Consider the following 15,737-nt stretch of genomic DNA (forward strand, 5'->3'; position numbering starts at 1 on the left):
TCAATTATAAACTGCAGATATTATATATTATTGAGCAGAGAGCAACATAATTTATATTTTAATGCATTAGCTTCTTACTCCTTAACATCAGATAAGGAGAGAAAATGTGATTTCACTTTTCACCAAGATATCCCAAATTGAATCAATCAACCAACTCAATATGAGCTATTTAAATAGCATTTAAGAGTAAAATGGTTGGAGGTAACATGCTGGGCTACTGAGGAGAAAATAAATTTCCTGTCCTCAAACATCAGGCAATCTGAATCTATCCTGTTCATTTATAAGACTAAAAATATAATATAGCATCCTTCTTCAATAATTCAATATTATGTCCCCAAATTAGTTAATTACAAACATTTTAATGCTCTAGAAATTTTATAAGGCTTGTAGACTGAATTGCATGTCATGAAGCAGGTAGATCCAATCAGTCTTTGAACAAAAGTTCAGATTCTTCCAAAAGCATGTTTTGCAGGTTTTAAGTGTTACCTAAATTGTTATTTCTATTTACTCTACTTCTTTCCCTGGTACGCATTTTTCTCACTTATTTCTCCTTGTTATTTATTTATTTGTTCTTTAAACAGTGCCATTGTGGAAAAGGGCAAAGAGCACTGACAGTTTTGGAAAGAAATGTTACATTTCCTTCCTTAGAGATAAAGCAACAATCTTAGTGGGGAACAGGATGTGGGATTGATTGATAACTATAATCTTGCAATGCTTACGGTCCTGTAATCGCCACATACACTGTGGATTTTATAAAGACCAATTTCTAAAGTACAGGTTGGGCAAAAGGATGGGGCCATTATGATTTTAATATCAAGAGTCATAAAGATGATATAGATCTGGATGGAGCCTAATGTTAGTGGAAGCCAGGAAGAGGTAATAATTATGGATATTTATAATTAGGATATTGCTGTTTTTTCTTTTCTTTTCTTTCTATGCTTTAGAAGCTCTTGGTGCTCCAAAATCTTAGGTTCCCCCCTCCTTGGATTAAGTGTATGTTTAAAAGGGCCTCTGGAAGATTCTGTGTTTGATTTTGTAACATAGTTGAGTTGAGTATCTATAAAGTAAAAACGTAAATTAAGTAGTAGTAGTAGTAGTAGTAATAGTACACAGAGCCAGCCCTATTTTACTGTAGAGTTGCTTTTGCAACAATCTATAAATGCCCTTTTTCTTTCTATGCCTCATTTTAATAAAGAACCATAACTAAAGTAACATAAACACTATAAAATGCTAATGGTACAATTCAATATTTTCAGTTTTAAGTGATTCCTTTAATCAGAAGATGAACATTGTTCTAAGGAAAAGATCTTTCACTGTTCATGTGTTCATCTGCTTAATTTTATGCTTCCTAAAGCCATCATCCTTCTGTGAAGCATTTTTCTTCCTGTAGGGCTCCAAAGCTAATAAATTGGTCCAATTAAACAGTTTTATAATTCATGATACAAAAAGGAAACAAATTCACAAGTCCATATTACCTCTGGCACGAACAAAGCATGTTTAACTAAAACCTGAATAAAGTGATTCATTGACTAGAATTCTATGATATTTGTGTTATCAGGCTGTTAATTTAGAAAAAAATATGAAAGCAAAGAGAATTATTAACTTTGTATGTGGGATATAATTTTATCCTTTCTGAAAGGAAACATGGAAAACTAAAATAAAATTTGAGAAATATCAACTACATCTTTTCCTTGATTGTCTTGATATGCCTCACTTTTGACTATGCCCCTCTTGAGCTTGATAAATTATGCTTAATGCATTTTCAGTCACATTCTGTCAATATGGTTAGTTTTCAACATCATTTATAACAGTTATTAATGGTAATTTTGATGTTCAGAAGCTAATAATTAACTTCCTTTTTATTTTATGTTTTGGTGCCTGCCAAAATTAAGTGCTACTGGGACTTATTTGATTTTTTTTAATTATATGGAGGGAGGAGTTTCAAATATCCCTCTTTGCTCCCCAATAAACCCAAGGCCAATCAATATACAGCTATTATAGCTGGCAACCCCAACCCCTACTGACTGTCTTTGCTTCTCTCCCTAATCAACATCAAGCTCCAGGGAGTCAGGGACCATACCTACTTTTAGCACCTCTTCATACCAAGGTTAATATTAGCTTGTTTGGGAATCAATAGGCATGAAGCTTATACAATTTACTGAATTATGTACAAATTCCAATATTTATTTCCAAAAGTTCATTGCTGTGTCTTACATTAGCAATATTTCCCACCAAATAAAGCAAAACAAGAATAATCTTTATAAAACTACTCTAGAACAGAACATCACTCATCATTAGGGGAATACAAATCAAAACTACAATTAGATACCACCTCATACCAGTCAGATTGGCTAAATTTAACAACACAAGGGAACAACAGGTATTGGCAAGGATGCAGAGAAAGGAGAACCCTCTTACTCTGTTGGTGGGAATGCATACTGGTGTAGCCACTCTGGGGAACAGTAAGTAAGGTCCTCAAAAAGTTCAAAATAGAACTACCCTATGATCCAGCAATTGCACTACTAGGTATTTACCCAAAGGATACAGAAATACTAACTCAAAGAGATACATGCACCCGATGCATACAGTAGCATTATCAACAATAGCTGAATTATGGAAAGAGCCCAAATGTCCATTGAATGATGAATGGATAAAGAAGGTGTGTTATAAATATACAACAGAATATTACTCAACCATACAAAAGAATGAAAACTTGCCATTTTCAATGACATGGATGGAACTACAGAGTATTATGCTAAGCGAAATAAATCAGCCAGAGAAAGCCAAGTACCATATGATCTGACTCATATGTGGAATTTAAGAAACAAAACAAATAAACAGGGGGGAAAAAAAAGACAAACCAAGAAACAGATTCTTAAATACAGAGAACAAATAGATGGTTGTGAGAGGGGAGGGGCATTGGGGGATGGGCTAAATAGGTGATGGCAATGAAGGACGGCACTTGTGATAAGCACAGGTGATGTGAAAGTGTTGAATCACCAAAGTGTACACCTGAAACTAACATTAAACTATATGTTAACTGGAATTTAAATAAAAACTTAAAAAAAAGAAAAGTAGGTGCTCGCTTTTTATAGTTTATTAGAGACTATTTGTATAAATCCCATGTACAATTTGGACAACATAAGTGTACAACGTTTTAGTCATATTATTAATAGGATATTTTAGCAGGCTTCTGACAAAAATCCCTACTTTATCTTCATAATTTTAGTGATCTTCAAAATATTCTGAGTAAAGAAACTAAGTTTGATTGTTTTCTCTCTCTCTCTCTCTCTCTCTAAGATTTTATTTATTTGTCAGAGAGAGAGAGAGTGCACAAGCAGGAGGAGTGGCAGGCAGAGGAAGAAGTAGACTCCCTATTGAGAAAGGAGCCCAATGTGGGACTCGATTCCAGGACCTTGGGATCATGACCTGAACCAAAGCGAGATGCTTAACTGACTGAGGCACCCAGGCATCCCTGATTGTTATCTTTTTAAGATTTAAAATGAGACTGTTTATCTAAAATTGTATTTTTCTTTTGTTGTTGAAGCCTTCATATAAAATGTTTAGCTGTACCTGAAATTTTAATATTTAATAAAAGTAACGTTTTTCCTTCTTCTGACTTCAGAGTGTATATTCATTAAAGGAAAGCTATAAAGGAAGTCTAGATTAGTTTCAAAGATTTCAACAAACTCAGAGTGTATTCTGAAATAGGATAGGTAGTTTAAAAGTAACAAAACTGAGATTCAAATCTAACTCTCCCTGACCACTGGGGTTTCATAAAGCCAAAGCAGAGAATGAGAAATGCAAACTATCCAAAGAAAACTCATAAATATACTTTATACTGGGGGACAAACATTCTCTTTCAGTGGGGGAGGACATGATGGACTATAATGGTCTATGACAGAAAATGCAATGAAAAATTCATTATCTAATCACATATTTATAAAAATTCATTATCTAATCACATATTTATAAAACATATTTATAAAATATGCAGGCACTGCTTTAGGTTCTTAGGAGAAAACAGTGAAAAAAAAAATTCTTGTCCACACAGAGCTCGTAAGCTAATGCACTTCAAGGTCCTTTTGTTGAAATCAAGGATAATTTCTCAGTCATAATAAAAGGATTAAGTGAGACTCTGAAAATGTACATTGTCAGTTATCAGTTCATGACCTTAATCATTATTTCTAGTTTTTCCCATACTTTTTATTTTGACAGTATGACTGGTATTACACATATTTATGTTAACCACCAAATTCTAATTTCAGCTGCAAGGAAAACAAGTTTCTTTGTTTACTAATGCAAAGTGGAAGGAGATAGAGAATAATATTGAGAGAACTCAAAATAAGTTTCTCTGAAAAACTTTTAAGACAAAGTGGCGTGCTGGTTAAGTGCATTATATGAAACAAAACAGGATGAACCTTCAACTAGTGTATCACAGTAGACTAGCAAAATGATAAAACTGGTTAGGGTGTTTATACTTTTATTAAATATTTACTATGCATTTTAACTCTTCCCATGTTATGTACACATACCTAACTATGTTAAAACTGGGGGAATTTTGGAAGCTGAGTATAATATAAATAAAAGCAAAAACACCTCCTTTTTTGTTTAACTAAAAGAAAAAAATGGAAGCCTAAGGAAGTTGAATTCCATGCTCTAGGTCACAAAACTAGTTAATACAGGACCTAAAAAACCACTGAGTTATCTCAACTTTTAGTTCAATGATCCCTTCTGTCTTGATTTTGCTTTAGGATTTAAAACATTGTTTGATCACATGAATTCCCTCTCAAAGATATTTATTAAAATATAAATATGCCTGGCATGCAGCAGTAAACAACTTCAGTGCAGAATTTAGGCTTTAAATGTGCAAATACCCAAGTTTTAAACGTTTTCCCCATTTTTCCTTCAGCGTAAAGCCAGTGGCACAGGACACATAGTCACACTGTATGTGAGTGTAAAGTAGAGAACATGGAAGAGTTTGTTTCCACTGACACTGAAGTTAGGACTTAACATTTGAAAAAAATGAAACCAGGGGCACCTGGGTGGTTCAGTCAGTTAAGTGTCTGCCTTCAGCTGAGGTCATGATCTAGAGTCCTGGGACTGAGCCCCAAGTCCTCGGGCTCCCTGTTCAGTGGGGAGTCTGCTTTTTTTTCTCCTTCTGCCCTCCCCTCCCCCTCCTTCCAAATAAATAAGATCTTAAAAAAAAAAAAAAAAGAAACCAAATGACCACCACACACACACACACACACACACACACACGCACACTTGCATTCTATTTGAAGTGATAAAGGAATGTAAAACAATCTTTAAAAAGAAGGCGAATATTACTTCTTAAGGTGACTTCTCCACAAAAAGCCTTCCTAGAGAGTAGCAATCTTGCATTCCTTGAGCCAGAAGACTGAGCACAGTGGAAACCATTACCCACATCCAGTTTGTTCCATTTTTCTGAAAGCTGCAGCTGGTTCACTAAACCAGGGGTTTAATTTTTGTTTTTTTTTTGTTTGTTTGTTTGTTTGTTAATTTTGTTTTGTTTTTTAAAAAGATTTATTATTTATTTATTTGAGGAAGAGAGAAAGATTGAGAGCACAAGCTGGGATAGGGGCAGAGGGAGAGGGAGAGAGAATCTAAAGCAGACTTCCTGCTGAGCATGGAGCCCAAAGTGGAGTCTGATCTAAGGAACATGAGATCATGACCTCAGATCAGGAGTCAGAGACATAAGGAAGTGAGCCACAAGGCACCCCAGGAGTTTATTCTTCGATACAAAGTACATTGTTACTTGTACTAAAATACCAGGGCCACTACCTAGTGGAAACAAAGTTTCTTCTATTTCTTTCAGTCCCTTTAGCTAAAAAATATTCTCTTAAATTTAATAACCAATGTTCATTTCTTATTTTATTTACCAATGAATGAAAACGGCCATGTGTTTCTCAAAGATTTGCAAGCATTTGTATTTTAGAGACTGTAGGTTTTGTGATAAAGAAAATATTCATTTCTTCAAGAATCTTAGCAAAATCATAATATGCCACTTAATTTGGAGACCTGACTGTTGGGGAAGGGCAGGCCTGAGAGAAAAACCTATTATTTGTTTGGTTTTGGTTTTGGTTTTGAACCTTTAATGGGAAAATATATAATATTGAGCTCAAGAACACTGTGTGTTTGGTGTATCACTGGGTCAAGGGTTGGGATTACACATGACTGAAGTGGCAAATCGCATATAGATATCTATGTCTATATCTATATCCATATATGTATACCCATATTTATATATATATTATAGCAAATAAAGATACATATGGTCACAGAACAAAATCTGGTGTCTGCCACAGCTGGGTCTCCATTTCTCATCCCAGCAGCGTGCTGGGGCATTGCCGGGTACCTCCCAACATAGACACCTTCAGCAGCACATGGTTGGTCTTCCTCAGAATTCCCATCACTCTAATTCTCCTGAATGGCCCTTTGGTCACCTCAAGCACATGCAAGGTATCAGTCATTTCTAGAAGAGCCACCCACTCCAATTTGGGGATCATACACACCATGAAGTCCTGTTTGAACTCCACACTTATAGCACCAAGGTTCAGGGGGAAACCATGCCACATATTTTACTTTGTTTTTTTGTTTGTTTCATTTTGTTTTGTTTGCTTTACTTACTTTTTTTTAAAGTGTTTAATGAGCCTTTTTTTTTTATTGACCTTTATTTTTAAGTTTTCAGTTTAATTACGGTTAGTTAACATACAGTTTTGTATTCGTTTCAGGTATGTAATGTAGTGATTCTACAATTCCATACATTACCTGATGCTCATTATGACAGGTGCCCTCCTTAGTTGCCATCACTTACTTAATGCATCCCCCCACCCGCCTCCCCGCTGGTTAACGATCAGTTTGATCTCTATAGTCAAGAGTCTGTTTCTTGGTTTGTCTCTCTCTCCCTCTCTTTCATTTTTTTCTTTTTGCTCCTTTGTTGTAGTTCTTAAGTTCCACATATCAGTGAAATCTTATGGTATTTGTCTTTCTCTGACTGACTTACTTTCTCACCATGGTACTCTCTAGCTCCATTCATGTCATTGCAAAGGGCAAGATTTCATTCTGTGTGCTCCTAGCACTCTTCGGATCAGTGTTCCCACATTGGATGCCCAAATGTCCCTGGGCTCTATTTGAGCTAAGTCCATTCACCTCTGAACTCCAGGCTTTAAGCCTACTTGTTGCAAGAACTCACAAAATTCAGACCCTCTCACGTTCCAAGCCAATTCCTATAGGGAATTATGTACTCCATGCACACTCCTGTGTGCTAGTCTGTCTCTCGCTCTTCTCCATAACTGTGGCTCCCTCCCCACTATAGTGGCCATGTCTCCACACTTCCTACCTCTTTTGACGAGGTCTCTTCTCTAACTGTAGTTGGTAAATTTGCTCTGCCAGGCTTCAGACTGCTATCTGGGGTATAAAGGATGATTTGATAGTTATATTCATGGCGCATGGTAAGCCTACGGTCCTCCTACTTTGCTTTCATCTTTCTCAACCATCTTTTTCAAAGGTTCTAATTATCCTTTAAAGAAGTGTCTGGCAGAAGGAGAACTGATTTCAGATCAGCTAAATTAATCCTGTCATGAAATGATGTGGTCATTGATATGGTGGACAACTGATCCATGGGAAAGGGTAACTAGACTCTTTCTCTTCCTCAAAAATGCTAGGTATGCCTGGCATAAAGGACTAGACGAAGAAAATGCCCTCGGCATATGCTGGCACTCAGGGGAGCAGGTACAAAATGCACTATCTACTATATTGTTGTTAGTATAAAAACTATATTGTATAATACACATATGATATTATATATGTTATACTTTATAGACCATATATATATGATCAGTATATTTACATAGCTCTATCTAGAGAGACAGAGAGTGTACTAAGGACTCTCTAATATGTATTTCTACCCCCAAGCCTTAGATTCATTCCTCCTAGATATCTCTAACTGAATGGGGCCACGAAAGAACAATTTGTTTCCATATAAATCCCAATCTTCCCCATATTAGTAAATGGCTCTGACATCTGTCTAGCCATTCAGACTGAAACCTAGAGTTCATCGTTGACTCTCCTCCTTTCATCTCAGCTCTGGTCGATCTATACACTCCATCAGCTCTACCTCTACAATGTACTTCCTGAGTCTGAGCACAGTTGTCCATCCTTACCCACAGGGGATGCATTGTAAGACCTTCAGTGAATGCCTGAAAGTGCAAATAGTACTGGACCCTACATATACCACATTTTTTCTTATACATACCTACCTATGATAAAATTTAACTTTTAGGTTAAGCATAGTCAGAGTTTAATAATAGCAAATAAAATAGAATAATTATAACAATATAAAAGTTATGTGAATGTGGTCTCTCTCTCTCTCAAAATATCTTACTGTACTATATTTACCCTTCTTCTTACGATAATATGAGGTGATAAAATGCCTACAGGATGAGATAAATTGAGGTGAATGGCATAGGCATGTGACCTCATTTTAGGCTACTACTGACTTTCTGATGATACAACAGAATGAGGACCATGGTTGCCTGGGAGTAACTGAAACCACAGAAAGTGGAACTGTGGCTAAGACAGGACCACTGTACATCTGTCCATCTGCACTGTTTAAGTCTGAACCAGTCTACCATATTCTCTCACCTCCAGTAAGGAAACAGCTTCCTGTGCAGTTCCTCTGCTTCCTCTTTGTCCTGCTACACCCACTTTATACTAAAAAAACTAATGTAAATGAGATAATGGTGCCTTGCTTCAACACTGGAATGGCTTCCTTTGACCACAGGAATCAACACCAACCTGCTTTCAGTGGTCTCAGGAGCCTTGAATTATTTGCCCCCTGCCTCTCCCTGATTGTTTCTCCCTCCGCTTTCCTTTTTTTAATATGGACACCCCTACTGGCTTTTTATACTTAAACAGGAAAAGTCTATTTCCTGGCAGTCCCCCTGCACTTGATGTTTCTCATACTGGAGAATACTCTTCTCCCAAATCATTGTGTGGACACCTCTTTCTCATTGTTCAGTTCTCATTTCAAAGGGGACCTGCTTGGAAAATGGCTACTAGTCCCTCTTTCCACATTATTTTATTTGCAATATTCATCAGTAATTGAGTTCATCTTATATATTACCTTATTTATTTCTGTCTTTTCCCTCTTTGGGGACAAGGGTATTGATTTTCATCATCAGTACATCTCCAGTTATAGAAACATCCTTCACATAGCAAGACTGCAATAAATATTTGTTTACCGACTATTTGTAATTTTTAAGATCTGGCAGTATTTTCTATAGTGTAAATATTTAAACAGAAACCTCTGACATGAATAAATCTTTGACTAATTTTATATATAAGCTTAGAAATTTATTCAAATAGCAATGTTTAACAACTTGCTATTAAAACTGTATGTAACAGGAATGGTGCTGAGGTCTTTAGGACTTCAGTTTTCCTACAGGCTCTTGTTTGATGTCAATCCGACATTGAAAAAAAATCCATAGTATTATATATGTTTACAAGTGTCTTTTTCTCAAATTTTAATTATTGGGTCTTGGAACTTTCTGGATTTTGAAGCTCACAAAAGTAGAAAGGCACAACCTATTAGTGGTAGGCATTAAGTCTAGATCTTCTAAAGTAGGTCTATTGATATTTTCATAGATAATGTTACCTCTACTCACATAACTTATTTCCCTATACCTCAGTGAAAATAAAAATGTTACTTTGCAATATAATAAATGAAACAGGAAATGTATTGATAAAGCATCTAAATTAAATTTAGATTCAGCAGAAAACATAGCAAGCATATCCTGGAATTTTCTGAGGGGAATAATAGATGCTATTATTCTCATTTCACATTCCTTCCTAGTAATAAAAATTGAAAATTGACACTAAAAAAAAATGTTGTGCACAATCAAAACTGTTAATATACATCATTTTAAAACATTAGATGCAACTGTATCAAAATAGAGACATTTTATTTATTTTTTAAAGATTTATTTATTTGATAGAGAGAGAGAGAAATAGAGCACAAGAGGGAGGGGCAGAGAGAGAGAATGTGAAGCAACTCTGGGCTCACTGCAGAGCCCAGTGTGGTGTTTGATCTCAGGACCCTGAGATCAGGACTTGAGCTGAAACCAAGAGTCAGCTGCTCAACCATCCACACCACCCAGGCACCCCAAAATAAAGACATTTTAAAATTTAGTAGTATATTAGTAGCTGAATTTTTTTTTGTTTATTGGCAGCAGAAAACATAAGAATATCATTGTACAGTCAAATAAGATGTTTAACACATTTCCCCTCCAAAATTCTAAAATGATCTCCGCGTGTGTACAGACTGACAAATTTCTAAACTACATTAAAATTAAAATTGTCATTTCAATAGATCTGTCTCTATACTGTGACTATTAACAGCACTGAACAATGAGCAAAGCATGAAGGCTCTACATTCAAATGTTAGTATTCGCATTTCTAGAAATGGGGAATGTAGGCCATTAGAATGAGAAAACAAGAAGAGTCACAACAGTTCAAATCAGAGCACTCATCCCTGCCCCTTGCTTATGGAACTGCAGACTAGAAGATGTGGAGGGAGCCTTTCTTTGATTAATGGCATGGGATAAGAATAAATTCATGTGATTCCATTTTGTAGTAGTGATTCTTAACATAATTTCAGAGATTTGAAAAGTCTTTTAACACAGAAAGAGATTTCTAGATATTGCATTTCTGTTGTCATAGTCAAAATAGTCAAACATTCACTATTTATTTAGATGATGGAATTTTTCCTTAAAAACAAAACAAAACAAAACTGGGGCACCTGGGTGGCTCAGTGGGTTAAGCATCTGCCTTCAGCTCAGCTCATGATCTCAGGGTCCTGGATTGAGCCCAAATCAGGCTCCCTGCTCAGCTGGGGGTCTGCTTCTCCCTCTGCTTCTGCCCTTCCCCTACCCACCCCACTCTGTGCTCTCTCTCTCTGTTCACTCTCTCCCTGAAGTAAATACAATCTTTAAAAAAATAAGAGAAATAAAAGAAATTTCTTGTCTAAAACAACAACAACAACAACAACAAAACAAAACCTCATGATAGTATAGCAACTGCTCAGCTTCTGTGACTTCTACTGATTTCACCAAGTTCTGAAGATTGAATCCAATTATCTATAAAAACCCCAGGGTTCTTGTCAGAATGATGTACTTCTGTTTCTTCCAAATTACCTCTAAGAGTCCATTTCCAGGACTACTATTCCGATTTAAGTCACAACATCTATTTTGTGAGAGAGGACAGGAGTAGTAAGTGGGAAAGTCTATGTGAATTTGCACCATTGGATAAAGGAAATATATGTTCCTATGTGACATAAAATAGCCCTGGGATGAAACATGGGAGAGCCACAACTGATTCTGAAGGCTATGACAGAAAAGCAATAAGATATGTTCCAGCCACATCAGTTCATTTTGATTTCTCTGCTTAAATAGAGCACCTAGCAATTCTTACTCTTGAAAATAAACTATCATGGAATGTACAGAATTTTTTCAAATCATTCTTCTAACATCTTTATTTTTTTCTTTGTTATTACAGTTTAAATCATTATCGATATTGATTAGTAAGTCTAGAGAGCTAATGTATTGCACAATGATTATAGTTAATAATACTGTATTAGATACTAGAAATTTGCTAAGAGTAAACTTCAGGTCCTCTCATAAAAAATAGAAATTAAGTGAGATGATATGATAATTAGCTTGACTGTAGTAATCATTACATATATATACATATATAGCAAACTGTGATATTGTATATGTTAAATGTAAATACTTTTAGTTAAAAAATAAAGTTAGGGGCACCTGGGTGGCTCAGTTGGTTAAGAAACTGACTCTTGATTGGCTCAGGTCATAATCTCAGGGTCCTGGGAGAGAGTCCCAAGTTGGGCTCCATGCTCAGCAAAGATCCTGCCCCTTTCCTCTGTCCCTCCCCCCCACCAAAAAAAGAAAGAAAGTTAAAAACTACAGTGTCTGTATTGATTTTATTCATTAATCCAAACCTTGCCATTTGCTTGTCTCTTTCAATGTATTATTTAAAACATAGTAATTTAAATACTAATCAGATTTAACTCAGAGTATTTTTTTTTTCCTTTTGGAAAAGTATACTAGATTCAGTTTGAAAATTCAATGGAGTCTTGCTTTGCCTTTGCTGACAGTAGGGTTCTTTTTTTACTTTTTAAGGAAAAATAGAACTATGTGGCATGGGAGGGGAGAACGCTAGTTCTAAACTTGACAAGGAACGAACTATAAAAACTCCATTTTCTCTTCACAGTTCATCATCACATGGGAAAAAATGCTCCACATATGAAAATGTTTCCATGAAAAAAAAATTAAAAGTAAAACATTCAGTGTGAAACTGTGAAGCAGCTTGGCATATGATTCAGGCTGGACATCTCAGATGAGAACAGCCTGTGTTTTTGACCAGTCAGATTTAGACTTGGTGGTTCTGAATGAGGTTTAATAATTCCGTTAAAAAAATAACTCCCCTCAATGTAAACTGGTGCAACCATTCTGGAAAACAGTATGGCGGTTCCTCAAAAAATTAAAAATAGAGCTACCCAACAATCCAGCAATTGCACTCTTAGGGATTTACCCAAAGGACACAAAAATACTGATTCGAAGGTATACATGTACCCCGATGTTTATAGCAGCATTATCAACAATAGCCAAGATATGTAAAAAGCCCACGTGACCATCAACTGAGGAACTGATAAAGAAGAGGTGGTACATATACATAATGGAATATTACTCAGCCATCAAATGAATGAAATCTTGCCATTTGCAATGACTTGGATGGAGCTAGAGCGTATAATGCTAAGCAAAATAAGTCAGACAGAGAAAGACAAGTACCATATGATTTCACTCGTACGTGGAATTTAAGAAATGACACAAATGTACATGGGGGGCGGGAGGGGAAAACAGACAGGAATACCAAGAAACAGACTCTCAACCATAGAGAGCAAAGTGGTAGTTACCAGAGGAGAGGTGGGTGGAGGGATGGGTGAAACAGGTGACGGGGATTACAGACTCTACCTCTTTTGATGAACACCAAGTGTTGTATGGAAGTACTGAATCACTAAGTTCTACACTGTATGTTAACTTACTGGAATTTAAGTAAAAAGTTGGAAAGAAAAAAACATATTTTTTTTTAAATAAGGAGATCTCTGTCTCTCTCATACGCACATAACACCTCTCTCTTTTTTTTTTTTAAAGATTTTCATTTATTTATTTGACAGAGAGAGAGAGGTCACAAGTAGGCAGTGAGGCAGGCAGAGAGAGAGGGGGAAGCAGGCTCCCTGCTGAGCAGAGAGTCCGATGCGGGGCTGGATCCCAGGACCCTGGGATCATGACCTGAGCCGAAGGCAGAGGCTTTAACCAACTGAGCCACCCAGGCGCCCCTAACACCTCTCTATCTTAAGATTTAAAAAAAAAAAATGCTGCTTCTCAAGCTTGATAATACATACAATGATTTTTTTTTCTTTTTTCTCTCTCTGTAAGTAAAAGAATAGATTATTATTTTTTTGTAGAAAAATTTCATTTTAACAACATGGAGGTAACTGGATTTGAGAATGTTGAGACTTGGCTAGCAGACACATCTTTTTTTTTTTTAATTTGGATGAGTACTTAAGCCACAAACCATTCTATTTGTAAAAAACAAAGAGAACTATAACAAGATAGATTGGATAAAATGAAGTAAGATCTTCAATTATTCCAAGTTTGTCATCTTAGAGCACGAGATTCCTGAGGAAAGGCCTGATTTTCTTTTTCGTTTTTTATATTGGTTTCAGAGATAGAATTTAGTGATTCATCAGTTGCATATAACCCTCAGTGGTCATTACATCCAGTGTCCCTCTTTAACGCCCATCACCCAGTTACCCCATCCCTCCCCCACCACCCCTTCAGCAGTTTTATTTTTCTGCATGCGACTGTTAAATTTTCCCAACACCATTTGTTGAAGAGACTTTTTTCCATTGGATATTCTTTCCTGCTTTGTTGAAGATTAGTTGACCATAGAGATGAGGGTCCATTTCTGGGTTCTCTATTCTTTCCATTGATCTATGTGTCTATTTTTGTGCCAGTAGCATACTGTCTTAATGATTACAGCTATGTAATAGAGCTTAAAGTCCAGAATTGTGATGCCACCAGTTTTGATTTTCTTTTTCAAGATTCCTTTGGCTATTTGGGGTCTTTTCTGGTTCCATACAAATTTTAGAATTGTTTATTCCAGCTCTGTGAAAGGTGCTGGTGGTATTTTGATAGGGATTGTATTGAATATGTAGATTGCTTTGTCTAGTATAGATATTTAACAATGTTTATTCTCCCAATCCATGAGCATGGAATGTTTTCCCATTTCTTTGTGTCTTCTTCAATTTCTTTCATAAGCGATCTAGCGTTTTCAGAGTACAGATCCTTTACCTCGTTAGTTAGGTTTATTCCTAAGTTTCTTATGCTTTTTGGTATGATTGTGAATGGATCTATTCTTTGATTTCTCTTTCTTCTGCCTCATTGTTAGTAGAAATCCAACTAACTTCTGTTCATTATATCCCACCACTTTTCTAAATTCCTGTACCAGTTCTAGCAATTTTTTTGGTGGAGTCTTTTGGGTTTTCCACATAGAGTATTAGGTCATCTGTGAAGAGTGAAAGTTTTATTTCTTCTTTGCCAATTTGGATGCTGTTTCTTTCTTTTTGTTGTCTGATTGCTGAGGCATATGCTTCTTCTATCCCTACACTGTGGAGAATTTTAATCAAGAAAGGATGATGTACTTCATTAAATGCATTTTCTGCATCTACTGAGAGTATCATATGGTTCTTATTCTTTTTTTGTTGTTGTTGTTGTTAATGTAGTGTATCCCATTGACTGATTTGCAGATATTGAACCACCCTTATAGCCCAGGAATAAATCTCACTTGGTCTTGGTGAATAATCCTTTTAATGTACTGTTGGATCCTATTAGCTAGTATCTTAGTGAGGATTTTTGCATCCATTTTCATTAGGGATATTGGTCTGCAATTTCCATTTTTGGTGGGGTCTTTTTCTGATTTGGTGATCAAAGTAATGGTGGTCTCATAGAATGAGTTTGGAAGTTTTCCTTCTGTTTCTTCAGATGAATAGGTATTAATTCTTCTTTAAATGTTTGGAAGAATTCTGCTGGGAGGCCATCTGGCCCTGAATTCTTATTTATTGGGAGATCTTTGATTACTGCTTTAATTTCTTTGTTGGTTATAGGTCTGTTCAGGTTTCCTATTTCTTCCTGTTTGAGTTTTGGTAGTTTATATGTTTGTAGGAATGTATCCATTTCTATCAGATTGGCTAATTTGTTGGCATATAATTGCTCATAATTTGTTCTTATAATTGTTTGCATTTCTTTGATTGTGATCTATCCTCTTTCATTCATGAGTTTATTTATTTGGGTCCTTTCTTTTTTCTTTTTGATAAGTCTGACTATGGGTTTATCGATCTTATTAATTTTCTTATTAATTATTAATTAATTAATTTTGTATTAATTTTCATTGATCTGTTCTACTATTCTTTCAGTTTCTATTTCATTGATTTCTGCTCTGTTTTTTTATTATTTCTCTCTTCCTACTGGATTTAGGTTTTATTTACTGTTCTTTTTCCAGTTCCTTTAGGTGTAATGTGAGGTTGTTTATTTCAGGTCTTTTTTGTTTTTTGGAGAAAGGCCTGTATGGCTATAGAC

Source organism: Enhydra lutris, unplaced genomic scaffold (genome assembly GCF_002288905.1).
Source record: "Enhydra lutris kenyoni isolate GAN:26980312 unplaced genomic scaffold, ASM228890v2 scaffoldscaffold22, whole genome shotgun sequence".
Taxonomy (NCBI): domain Eukaryota; kingdom Metazoa; phylum Chordata; class Mammalia; order Carnivora; family Mustelidae; genus Enhydra; species Enhydra lutris.